Source organism: Callospermophilus lateralis, chromosome 7 (assembly GCF_048772815.1).
Source record: "Callospermophilus lateralis isolate mCalLat2 chromosome 7, mCalLat2.hap1, whole genome shotgun sequence".
Taxonomy (NCBI): domain Eukaryota; kingdom Metazoa; phylum Chordata; class Mammalia; order Rodentia; family Sciuridae; genus Callospermophilus; species Callospermophilus lateralis.
The window spans coordinates 22587608-22597727 of NC_135311.1; the positions used below are offsets into that span (position 1 = coordinate 22587608).

The 10120-nt window shown below is 43.5% G+C and overlaps 1 pseudogene; it reads right to left on the reverse strand.

The window, feature by feature from the left end:
* Window positions 1–8688: 8688 nt before the first annotated feature.
* Window positions 8689–9409, reverse strand: LOC143404733 (homeobox protein MIXL1 pseudogene; annotated as a pseudogene).
* Window positions 9410–10120: the final 711 nt, after the last annotated feature.

Genomic DNA, 10120 nt, shown 5'->3' on the forward strand with positions numbered 1-10120 from the left:
CACTTTTAGGAAATCTTTCCCTTTACTGTTTAAGTTGGTTAAAGTCAATCTTCTATAACTTATAATGGAAAGAGCTCTACCCAAAAGAGGCTGGCCCACAAAGAAACATGGATTGGTCCAACTAATAACCCAGTGCCACCCATAAATGAAAGCCCATCTGCACTCCCCAAATGCTCTATTCCCAGTGACTCAAATCCCAAAGGCCATTTCCTGGCTGAAGCTTCCTCAGGTTGCACCAGGCAGAATTACCTATCACTATCCTTGGTTGTCACCATACAAAACTTGTAGCTACTTAGCACTTATTTTAATCTGCCTTGAACTACACTGAGGTATATCTATAAATCATTCATTAACATTTATCGAATGCTTCTGATGTGCTACATCCTCTTTAGTGCACGGGGATTTGTGGAATAATGTCAATCACATATCTGAGTCTTACTAAGTGTTGGGCACTATGCTTGGGACCAAGCATCAGTGAAGTCATTGCATCCCCCAAAAACCCCAATAGATAAGAATGGTCATGCCTGAGGAAATGATTACAGGGCACTGAGATTTTAAAGCTGCAAAATCACCAAGTGAGTTACCAAAAGAAGATGGAGATTTCTACAGACCAAGCTTTAGAACTTGTCTCACTCCTCAAATCCTGCCAGCTTCACAAATCCCTAGTTAACAAAGAGGACATAAAAGAATCAATAGGTATTAGAGGATTTTACAAACATTAGACTGTTATTCACCTTCCGATGAACACACGCATACACTAAAATTGGGGATGTTTTACCGATTCCTGCACCTCTAGTCCAGCTTCTTTGAGAGGCTGTGGAGAGTTTGATCCTCTGAGGCTGGAGAGACGGAGGCACAGGGACTATGTACAGAAGGTTAGAGACCAGCGAGGAAGCTGCTATGGCTTGGATCTGGAATATCTCCTTAGTGCCCATATGTTAAAGGCTTAGTCTATGGCTTGATGCTATTGGGTGGTGGTGGTAGAGTCTTTGAGAGGTGGGACCCAGCTAAGTTTAGTGGAGTCTATAATCCCAGCTACTTGGGAGGCAGAGGTAGGAGGATCACAAGTTCAAGGCCAGCCTTGGCAATTTAGCAAGACCTGATTCAAAATAAAAGTCAAAAAGCACTGGTGTATATCTAGGTGGTAGAACACCCTTGGGTTTAATCCATAGTGAGAGAGAGAGAGAGACAGAGAGAAAGAGAGAGACATGGTGCCAAGTAGAGGTCATAGGTCACTAAGGGCATCTCCCCAAAAGGATTTTAGGACCACAGTCTGCCTCTATTACCCTTGGCCTTGAGGTGAATGGGCTTTTCTAACCCAAGCTCCTGTCTTGATGTGCTGCCTCACCATAGGCCCAAAAGCAACAAGGCCAACTAGTCATGGAATCCAAAACTTGAGCCAAAAGAATTCTTTTCTCTCCAGGTGCATGCCTGTAATCCCAGTGGCTTGGGAGGCTGAGGCAGGAGGATCCCAAGTTCAACGCCAGTGGCAGCAAAAAGCGAGGCACTAAGCAACTCAGTGAGACCCTGTCTCTAAATAAACACAAAATAGGGATGGGGATGTGGCTCCATGGTTGAATGACTCAGAGGTCAATCCCTGGCAACCCCCCCCCAAAAAAAAAACAGAATAAAAAAATAAAAGAATCCTTTCTCTTTATGAATGTATTAACTTAGGTATTTGTTAGAGTCAAGGAAAGTTGACTAACTCAGAAATGGATGTGAATTTGTATGCCCAAAGCTTGTCCTGGCAGAGTATGTTTCCTGCAGACAGTCTTGTGTTGTGAACATCTTAGACATGGTCTCCTGGGATCATCTAGAGGGCATGAATCCCCATCAGACACATGGGAAGGTGAACACCAGAGTCTGCAAAGCAGGAAGGGATTTCTAAGGTGGCCAGAGCTGCAGCTGCCTCAGGACTTGTGGCTCCTTCCATGCCCAATTATTACTTTTTTATTTTTATTTTTTAGTTGTAATTGGACATAATACCTTTATTTTATTTATTTGTATGTGGTGCTGAGGATCAAACCCAGGGCCTCTCACGTGCTAGGCAATCAATTTTCCGCTGAGTCACAACCCTAGCCCCCCTCACCCCCCCCCAATCCCAATTATAGACCCACATGGTGCCTGAGCACACCCAAGTAAGTACCTTCCTTTCCACCCTTATGAATCCTACCTCTCCCCACTTCCAGGCCCCAAGAGAACATGTTGGGGGAGATGGCATCTATTTTCCGCTTCCCAGAAAATCAGCAACCCTCTACAGTGGACCACATGGAGGTGAGAAACTAATGGGGCTCCATTTTTAAAAATAAATAAATAACACCAGCTTTTACCTCAAAGCCTGTCCTAAGGAAGGGGGCGTGATCCTTGTCCTTGGAAAAACCCACAGATCACTCCTAAGTACATACCCACCCTGCTGAATTGTTTGTCTATAAATAACAGGAGAGATCTGAAGTGCCAGGTGTCCCTGACTCAGTTAGGCTAGGTGAGGACTCATAGCAACCCCCCTAGCAACCTCCAAACAACATGAGACAGGGAAAATACCTGGGACGCCAGATGACCCCCAAGTAGTTTATGGTGGTTGATAACATGTTGGGAAACCATGTAGTTTAGCTTGTACTCCCCTCTGGCCTAAACCAATCAGTTCAAACCAACCCCCCTCTTGTACTAGCCAATCACTCCTACCCAACTTGTTCCCGCCAGTGAATGTGCTAATCAATGTTAAGAGTTGTTGTTTGATTTTCCCACAGTATGCAATTATTTGCTGTTTGCTGTTGTGACGCATAGGGTATTCCCCAAACCTATAAAATCTCACTGAACAAAGGACCAGGACTCACTCTCTGAGACCACTGTGTTGGGAATGGTTGTGAGTCCAGGCTCCAGCTTGCAATAAAGAGTCTTGTGTGATTGCATCATATTCAGCTCCTGAAGGTCTATTGGGGTCCCACAAATCTGGCATAATAGAGGAAGATGAAAAAGGCTCTCTTCAAAAATGTCTGAAGTATAGGTTAATGTGTTAGGTATGACATTTTGAGTGTAGAAAAGAGACTAACTGTGGAACTTAGGAATAAAAGGAGTGTTTAAAACTATGAGAGTAAATGCTCTGGTGCCAGCCTGAAGTTCTTATCTGGTGTGAGGATAAGGACTCACCCCATTGAGACTTTAAAAAGACTGAGGCAAAACTAAAGTTCCACTGCTTAAGTTTTCTACCTGGAGGGCCAGACAGGCACAGTGAGCTGCTCAGGGCCCTGGAGGTAGTAGGAAGGCAGAGCCATGTCTTCCCCCACTGGACACTGCTTCCCCCCTCCAGGGAATCATCAGCACTCCTGTTCCCCAGGGAAAGAGCCCCTTCCTATTCTCTTCAATGCCCTCTTGATTTTCTTTCCTTTCCTTCAAATTATCATAAATTGCCCTGGACTAGTGTTGACAAAAGCAGGCATAATCAGAAATGGAGACAGTCATCCCAGGGTAACTTCAACCTAGAAGCACACAGGGTTTTCTCTGTTTGGAATTTAGTCTGGAGTTTTTTGAGAGAAAAAGTACTTATATGTGGGGATGGGTAGTAAAAGGATATAATCTTTATCTATGAAGTGACAGGACCAGGGGTCTTCTATATCTCTATGGAGATGATTACATGGACCCTAGTTTAAAGCAGGCAGACAGAGTTAGTATTTAGAGACCATGAGATGGCTCCCTGGATGTGAGCTCGATCTCATTGTGGGACTGAGTAAAGCCATGTGCCAAAGTTGTGTGTGTGTGTGTGTGTGTGTGTGTGTGTGTATTCTACTCCTCAGTGGGGATGTTTCAAAACTCTGTAGCAAACAGTATCTCAGTGAAAATGTCAATGTAGTTAATAAGAATGCAAACAACATGGTGCACACCTGTAATCCCAGCAGCTTGGGAGGCTGAGGCAGGAGGATCATGAGTTCAAAGCCAGCCTCAGCAACAGCCAGGTGCTAAGCAACTCAGGGAGACACTGTCTCTAAATAAAATACAAAATAGGGCTGGGGACGGGGCTCAGTGGCCAAGGGCCCTGAGTTCAATCCCTGGTATGCCCCCTCCCACACACACACACACAGGCTTGGGTGGTGGATCGCTTCCACTTGAATTATTAGCAGTGTTTCCTCCTCAAGGCCCTTCTGCTCTGATCTTTGGCTTCCTAGTTCTGCAAAAAGCTGAGACTGTCTTCATCAGCATTTATGAAATGCATTAGCTTTTCACAAATATTCCAATTCACCTTTCCCTCTTGATAAAATAATGATTCTCTTTTTCACCCAATTAAAAAAAATTTAATTGTTGGTAGACTTTTCTTTTATTTATTTATTCTTACATGCTGAGAATTGAATCCAGTGCCTCACACATACCAGGCAAGTGCATTACCACTGAGCCACAGGCCCAGCACTTTTTGTCCACTTTTGAAGTTAACGGTGACTGTGAGAAATGCCAGCTAGTGAAATAGGAATGAAAGTGACTTTGTCACTGCCAGTCAGAAGCTTTGAGAATTGGTGTGGTCTGTGTCTTAGCCCATGTTCTGTTGCTATAACAGAATATTACATGCCAGGTAAAGTATAAGAAAAAAAAATTTCTCACAGTTCTGGAGACTGAGAAGAGCATGGCATCAGTGTAGGCCAGAGCCTTTGTGCTGCATTGTAACATGGAAGAAAGGCAAGTAGATAAAGAAGGCGGAACTCATCCCTTCACCAAGAGTCCACTAATAATGAACTCACTCCTGCAATAAAAAGCTTAATTCATTGACAAGGGTGGTGCCTTTTTGTCCTAATCATCTCTTAAAGATCCCACCTCTCAAATGTGCAACCTCTGTTACAATGGCAATTAAATTTCACCATGAGCATTGGCGGGGATGATAAAACCATAGCTGTGTGCCTTTTCCTCCTCCAGGACTTCCCATCAGCCTGGGTCCATGGGTGTCATTGATGAGCACTCCTTCTCCTCATCATTCTAGTCATCACTAGCCATGCAGCATGTGTGAGAAATAACCTTTGGTGGTTTGAAGTCACTGAGGCTTGGAGGTTGCTGGTTACTACAGCATAACCTAGCCTATCCTGACTAAAAGTGCTGATGAGGGGGCGGGGTGAAGACATAGAAAACCACATTCAACAAGATGACTTGATATGCCTATGTGATTGGCTACAATAAAAATGGTAGACAACACCAAGCATTAGCAAGAATATGGAGAGACTAGAATCTTCATATATTGTTTGTGGGAATGGTGTTGTCCCTCAGGAAAAGAGTTCATTAGTTTCTTTAAAAGTTAAAAATAAGTTTATTAAGAACCCTAATGATTTTGCTCCTAAATATTTATCTAAAAGAAACAAAAACACATGTTCACATAAATATTTGTAGGTGAACATTCACATCAACATTATTCATGATAACTAAAAAGCTACAGTGATCTAAATGTCCATCATCTTGTCAATAGATACACAAAATGTGGTATATCCATACAGTGGAATATTATTCAACAATAAAAAGAATGGAATACTGATACATGCTATCACATAGATGAATCTCAAAAACACTGTACCAAGGGAACAAAACCAGATACAAAAGAATGTATACTATATGATTCAACTTATATGAAATTTCTAGAAAAGACAATTTATAGAGACAGAAGGCAAATCAATGATTGTCTGGAGCTGAACATGGGTTAGAGGACTGACTACAAACAGATTTGAAGGAGTTTTTTAAGATGATGGAACATTCTAAAACTGGATTTTAGTAATGGCTGCCCAATCCTATAAATTTTCTGAAAATCTTTGAATTGTATATATTTAATGAATCAGATTTATGGTATGTAAATTCTGTCCCAATAAAGCTATTAAAAAAGAATACTTAAGGATAATATCTGGGACATAGCAAAAGCTCAGTAAACTTTTTTTCAGTGCTAATCATTTCAGGAATGGAACACAGGGACTGAGATCCTGCAAGGAATTGATTAGAAGTGAAGATCTGCATTCCATAAAGAAGGGAAGTTGTGCAATCAGGCATGGGCAGACCCCCACCTCCTTCCATCCCTCAATTTTGGATTTCCTCTCTGCTGGTCACCATATTCAAAAGGCCAATGGATATTGACACTGTCCTGCATGGAATTCCATTAGAAGTCATGGATTAAATCAGGGGTTTCTTTCTTTTTTTTTTTTAATAAGTTACAAGTTTTATTTTTTATTTTTTTTAATATTTATTTTTTAGGTGTAGTTGGACACAACACAATGCCTTTATTTTTATGTGGTGCTGAGGATCAAACCTGGGTCCCGCCTGTGCTAGGCGAGCGCCACAATCCCAGCCCACAAGTTTTATTTTTTAATGAGATTCTTAGTGAATCATAAGCTTACAGTGTTTTATGAGATGTCTTTCAGTCTTGTGAATGTATTGGTACCATCTCTTTTGACCATGACACAGATTTAAATATGATGCTCTGTGACTGTGAGACCTCCCAGCCCTGCCAGGGTAGGCCCTGAGCACTCTACATGGCACAAAGTAAGTACTTATACAATCTAATATTTATTACCTCACTTTTTGTTTCAGTTTTCAAAAGGTTCAGAAGTCCCTTTTGCTACTAAGTCTGAACTTCCTTGGTTTCTTCTCCTGACACATACACCCCAGTACTGGGGATTGAACCTAGAGGTGCTCTACCACTGAGTTACATCCCTGGTCCTGATTTTTTATTTTAAGACAGGGTCTTGCTGAGTTGGTGAAGCTGCTGGGTTTACAAGTGTGTGCCACTCCACATAGCTCCTTGGATTTTTGTTTTGTTTTGTTGTTTTGCAGTGCTGGTTCTCAAACTCAGGGCCTCACTCATGCTAGGGAAACACTTTACCAGTGAACCATATCCCCAGCCCCTCCTTGTTTTTTTTTTTTTTTGTTGTTGTTGTTATTGGGGGGGTGGGTAACCAGGGATTGAACTCAGGGGCACTCAACCAATTTGCTACTCTGAAAATTACAAACAACTTGAACATGCCTGAAAGGGCAATCTAAGACATTGAGAGTTCAAATAAGTTCAGGCTCACAATAAAGACATGACGTTCTGACCCTTTGCCATGGTTTTCCAGGAGCTGCCTTCTACAAAGCAAATTTACAGAGAAACCTCACCTGTCGTCACATCATAGACACTTTGTCCATAAGGAGTCTGAAACCTCAAAATCTCAATACAATATTTTTATTGCTCTTGGGCTAACTTAGAAACTCATTTACATACACTAAAAATTATAAATTGGAAAAGAAATCTCCCTAAGCCAAAATATTCCTAAATATTACTAAACTTGAAACAAGCAAAAATATACTTTTTTTTAAAAACCAGATTAAATTTCTCAACATAGTAGCCTATGATAACAATTAGTGGCTATATTTGCAGAAACTTATTCTTTAGAAATGTTTTTCAAGGCAATTTTAATATGTATTGAGCAATTGTTCAGCAAGTCTAAGAGCTATCTATCTAAAGGACAGAGTTCATTTAAATAGAAATTCCATTGGGACATTTGTGAAAAGCATTTAATAATCCACTGAAGTTGCATAGGCAATAAAATAACAAGTGCTAAGGGTAATGTTGGAGTGATCACAAAAATAGGTACAAAAATCAGATTCAAGTGTCAGGTTTCTGAAAGGGTAGGTCTCAAATATTTTGAAATAGAAAGGTATTAATCCAAAATCAAAAGAAATGACTGACATAGAGGCACACATTACAGATAACCTGAAGAAGGTTTGCATAGCTGTCCTGTAGGCTAAATATGACATCAGTTATCAGAGAGAGTGAAAAGACTTAATAATTTGATAGCAACTGGAGGTTCCTTCAGATTTCTAAAAAGAGTTATATATTTTACCTAAGTGAGAAGCTAGAGGTCCTTGAAATAATCTGGATGTGGAGTCATTAATGATTGAATATGAAGACAACAGGCCAAATGAAAACAAAAGAGGTGATTAGGGAGATTTTGGTCAAAGGACACAAAATTTCATTTAGGAAGAACTAGTTCAATGGATCGGTTATAGAGTTAGACATGTAGCTTAGTGGTAGAGCATTTGTTTAGCATGGGCAACACCCATGTTCCATAGATTTTAAGTGTTTTCACTCCAAAATGTTAAGGATGTGTGGTAACACGTGTTCAATAGCTTATTTGGCCATTCCACAACATAATCATATATCAAAGCATCATTGTATGCCATAAATACAATTTTTACAAAGCAATTAAAAAATAAAATACTCATTTTTTTAAAGTAATAAATCTTGGTGATAGGATGAGGAGAGAGGAGATGGGTTAGAGTGAGCTTAAGGTTATAAGCCTTGGAAGGCCCATGAGAAGGTGGCAGCTATCAGGGTCAAGGGGAAATTGAGGCAAGCTGAGGGGTTCTGGTAAATAAAATGATTTCTAAACAACCAGTCCAAAAAATAACAATAGCCCTGGCAAGAAGGCATAAGTTTGCAGACCAAATTGAATGTGCAGACTTGGAGATACATAGGTACACATGAGTGCCAGAATTCCTGGGTGGGGAGGTAAGTAGCTATAGAGAAAGAAGAGCAGGCCATGTGTGAAGATTCATTGAAGGTTCTGGTCAAAATCATCAAGGTTAACGAGGACATTTTCCTAACATGGAAGTCAGATAAAACGGTATTCTGGAGTGGATCTGTCAGTCATGAGTCTTATCTGTCTGAGCTTATCCTGAATTTTTCCAGAATCCTCAAAAATTACCAAAGGCAGAAAAGATGTGTTCCTCCCACGAGTCCAGCTTTGAACCAATGTCTTCAGAGAGAGAAGAAAAGGTTTCAAAATTCTGACCTTGGGAGCTAGAGTCAGAGATGCCCCCTCCAGCCCTGCTGGCATCAGGCGGGCAGTTCACATCTACCTCAAGAGGCAGATGGGGCTTCAAACATTTCGTTTCAGTCCCCGGAGCAGAGTGGTGGAGGAAAAGCTCTGGCCTCCCTGACGGTTGAAAGGATTTCCCACTCTGTCGCCGTGACTTGGCACGTCTGTTCTGGAACCATACCTGGCTTCTCGACGCCGGTAGCTGAGTGTGCGCTGCCAAGCGCTCCCGCAGGTGGACGTCGGGGTACAGAGTCTGGCGGAAGACGCGCTCCAGCAGCTGCAGCTGCTCCTGGCGGAACGACGTTCGCTTGCGGCGCTGCGACGCCGACTGGGCTGCCGCGCCTTTGGGGGGCGCAGGTGAGCCTAGGCCGGCGGGTGGCTGCGCGGCGGGGTCCGGGGCCCCTGCTCAGAAAGCCCGCGAAGGGCGCCGGAGCGCGGCTCTCCGGGCCGGGACCAGGGCCAGCCGGGGGCGCGGGGAGCAGGGCAGCGGCGGGACTTGGCAGAGGCAGGAGCGCCCCGCCGGCGTGAGCGGACCGGTACGCGGGGAACGCGGCGCCCTCCGGGAACTGTAGCTGCTGGGAGTCTGCTGCGGCCATCGCTCCGGGACCCCAGTGCGCCTCCCGGGACCCCAGTGCGCCTCCAGTTATACCGGCCCACGGGCCGAGGGAGGGGGCCGGCGGTAACGGCGCCATCAAAGAGTTGGGCGCGGGGAGGCCCGTGTCTCTTCGGGGTGCGGGCCCGCCCCCAGCCCCGCCAGACGCCGGTGGGAATAATCGCTTCCGTGGAGCCTGGGACGGAGGGAGGGCTAAATCAGGGGTTTCTTAAGGTTCTCTGTGGAAGCCCTAGGATGCCTTGGGAGTGATCCTTTTGAGATGTCACAGGTAGATTTAGCCTGGTCTGACTGAAGAGTGTTTCACACTGTACATTCTTCCCTCCTCCTCAATAGTTTAATATTTTAATAAAATCCATTCACGTGCTCCCTTACATCTTCTTAATGCTCTGTACCACAGACCTCCTTCTATAAATCCCGCAGAGCCAGGAGGAAATGAGAGATGGCTGAGGGGATTGGGGTAGAATGGGGTAGGGCAGGGCAGGACAGGGTGACTCCTGTGCCAGGGTGTCAGAAACACTCAGTATAGTCACATAAGTGGTCACATTCTCAGGCTGATCAATGCAGTTCCCAGTAAGTGCCACTTAGGCTCCAGGGTCTTGCAAATGAGACAAAACTGCTTCAGAAAAAGCAATAAAGTTGGAAGGGCTTTCATTTCCATGACTGCCAAAGATGGCATGCAGCCCTGGGCCACTTT